The sequence below is a fragment of the Pan troglodytes genome, chromosome 3 (genome assembly GCF_028858775.2).
Source record: "Pan troglodytes isolate AG18354 chromosome 3, NHGRI_mPanTro3-v2.0_pri, whole genome shotgun sequence".
NCBI classification, from domain to species: Eukaryota; Metazoa; Chordata; class Mammalia; order Primates; family Hominidae; genus Pan; species Pan troglodytes.
In genome coordinates this window covers 150,735,342-150,738,838 of record NC_072401.2, presented here as the reverse complement: position 1 = coordinate 150,738,838, position 3,497 = coordinate 150,735,342, and positions in this window count along the sequence as shown.

Here is a 3,497-nt window from a genome sequence, read left to right as displayed (position 1 = left end):
ATTTCAAAAGATTTCCTGATCTAAATCCCTGATGTCACATAGTTTAGGTGTTACTATTTTCATTTTACTGGGGTAAGGCCTATGGGATTAAATTTCTCTTATAAAGTCATAAAGTTAGAGGCAGAAACAGTGTCAGTCCCTGCATTTCCATCTTCTCAAGTTTCAAATGCAAAGGAATTCACCCCATGGATTCAGCCACACCCAAATCTCAAGCCAATCCTAACTGAGGTAGGAAGTATACTTGGAGCTCTGTCCAGAATCCAAGTACCCATTGCCCACTGCAGGTCTCAAGTACCTGCAGACCTATAATCTTCAGACTTCCCCCAACCCTTGCCATGATTATTAAATCCTTATGAATGGCCCTCAGCCTCCCCTGTTTACATTCCATTCCTTCTGGTGTGATTGAAGCCTTGCATGAGCCTCAGTCAGCCTTTGGGGTTGAGGGAAAGTGCTGACACCATACTGCATCCTTCCGAAAAGGAAGCAGTAGCCTTTGGGATATTGGAATAGGTTAATATTCCAACTTATTCCAATATCCCAAAGGCTACTGCTTCCTTTTTGGGTCGCCAATTCTGACTGGGCTGTTGTTCCAAATAGAAGAAATCATCTAGAACTAAGACATTGTTTCCAAGACTCAGAATGTTAACAAGTGTCTAGATAGCATTCTTGATTTGCAAAATGACTGATTAAGGTGCAAAAGACAATATTCACATGTCTATTTATTTTTATTGCATTGATCCCTTTCAAATGTATATTAATATGCACTAGTAAAGTAGTCTATATAGTAATTGAATAAATGAATGGAGATATTTATCTTAGAAGGATGTGCTAAAAAATATGTATGATCAAGAAAATTTGGAGATTCACTTTAAGAATATGTGCAGCAGCATCACATCTACCTGAGTGGCATCCTTTGGATGCTTCTAGACAGTAAGCTCCAGAAAGATATTGTGTCTGTTTATGGAAGCCATCCTCACTGCCGAGCACTGTGTCTGGTGCATAACAGGTCTTCAATAAATATTTGTGGAATCAACGAATCAAGAAATGAATTAAAACTGGCCGAAATCAAAATAGTTCCTATATATCTTTAGATACTGTAGTGGGTGGAATAGTGTCCCCCAAAATTTTACATCCACCTGGAACCTTAGAATGTGACCCTTATTTGGAAATAGAGTCTTTGCAAACATACTTAGGTAAAAATTGACATGAGATCATACTGGATTAGTGTGGCCCCTAAATCCAATAAGAATGTCATAATTACAGACAGAAAAGGACACACAGAGACACAGTGAGGAAGGTCATGTGAAAACAGAAGTAGGCAGAGACTGGAGTGATGCAGCTCAGCTACAAGCCAAGGAATGCCTGGGGCCACCCGAAACTAGAAAAGCAAGGAAGCATTCTTTTCCAGGGCCTGAGAGGGAGCATGGCCTCGCTGATACCCTGATTTTGGACTTCTGGCCTCCAGAACTGTGAGAGTATATTTCCAATATTTTATGCTACCAAGTTTGTGGTAATTTGTGAAGACAGCCCAAGGAAACTAGTACGGATAGTATATTTTAGACGCCAGGCCTCTTGCCTTAGTCAGTCTTATTAGACCTGACTCACCTGTCCTTCTCCAGCGGTCTATTGTAACAAATTCAACACGCCCTCCAGTGCAAGTTGTAAAATCTAGCTCCCCTGACACCTAGTATAGCATTCTGTTCACTACACGTGACCTTTTGTAGCCAAAGAACTTACCTGACAGGAAAAAGTTCTCAGTCTAAGGTGTGGGGACACACTGTGGGTACGTACCCATGAAATTATGATGTAACCTGAAACTCTCTGCTCTTAAAATTGTTTATGAGGCTAAGCTTCTGACCTCTGATATATGCTGGTTCCAGCTAGTTCACAATAATCATGAGATGTGTTATAGTTTTATTTGCGTACTTGATCTGGTCAGGGCAAAAACCAGGAAATGAAGTTTTTGATTTTTTTTTTTTAAACTCATCTTTGTCGTCATTTAGTACTACTAAACTCTCATTATGTATACATATCCATATAAATTAAAAAACGAGTTAAATTTTAAATCAATCACATTTTCTGCAACCTTCAAAGAGAATCAAACTTCCTTCTAATTGAGGCAAAAATAAAAATTTAATTTACCATTCTTCTCCCTAACTAGCCTGTGCCAACAATATAATTTCCTTCAAACAACAGACTACCAAAATGTCTTTTGTATACTTTACATATAACTCAAATAAACATAGATCTGACTGTGCTTGGCAGAGAAGGGGCACTCAAGAAGTGTTAGGACTGAATTAAGAAAGAACATTAACATTCAGAAGTACCCCTTTGATTTGAATTGCTCACTTGCTTGTTGTTATTAGTTACTGTTGATGTGATTGAAATGATCATATCTTCTGCATCTTGAACTATTTACACAGGTACTTGATTTTGAGCATCGAGAAAGAATGTTATTGGTGATCTCACCTGAGGTCAGGAGTTAAAGACCAGCCTGGCCAACATAGTGAAACCTCATATCTACTAAAAATACAAAAAAATTAGCCAGGCATGGTGGTGGGTGCTTGTAATACCAGCTACTTGGGAGGCTGAAGCAGGAGAATCACTTGAACCCAGGAGACGGAGGTGGCAGTGAGCCAAGACTGCACCATTGCACTTCAGCCTGGGCAACAAGAATGAAACTCCGCCTCAAAAACAAAACAAACAAACAAAAAGAACGATACTGGTGATCTGGAAGTGTCATAATTCTGCTATCATGGTTGAGTCACAATCACTATGAAAATCACAAATCACAAAGTGGGTAACAAACCAAGGCAAATGAACCCCAATCTATAAATCACAAAATTTTAAAAGAGAAAAACAAAAACAAAAAAGAGGAGGTATCATCCCAAGATTAGTAATTCAGAAAAGGAAGAAAGATTAAGAAGTGTGGAGAGTTCAGAAGTCAAAATCTGATGAAGACAAACACAAGGGACCAGAATTCCGTTAGACTGAGATCCACAAATGTGTAACAAGCACCCGCCATGAGCCAAGCAGTGGGTGAAAGTGAGTAAAGCATGGAGCTCTGACCCACAATCTAGAGAACGCTTAGACATTCTTTGAGAAAGAAAAAAAGTAGGAATCTGAAGAAACTTTTGCATCCATGCATGGTGCAATGTTTTGAACTCTGCTATAAAAGCAAGCTCCAGAGAGCAAGTCTTAGAAGTATCCACAGCACCTAGCATGCATTTTTGAATACACATAGAAAGTTCCCAGTAAATGAATATGTTTTGTGTGTTTTACTTAATCTATAAATTAATGTGCAAAGAAATGGGCCATAAAACCAAAGATGAATAGATACAGAAAGAGCCAAGAACAAACAGTATGTAAGAATAATGTGAGGAAGGCTAATATCCAGATGTCGCTTTAAAAATTAAACAACTATTCTTACCACATGGTTTTAAAAAACAAAAACAAAAAGAAAAAGCAACAACAACAACTAAAGATTATTAGAGAAG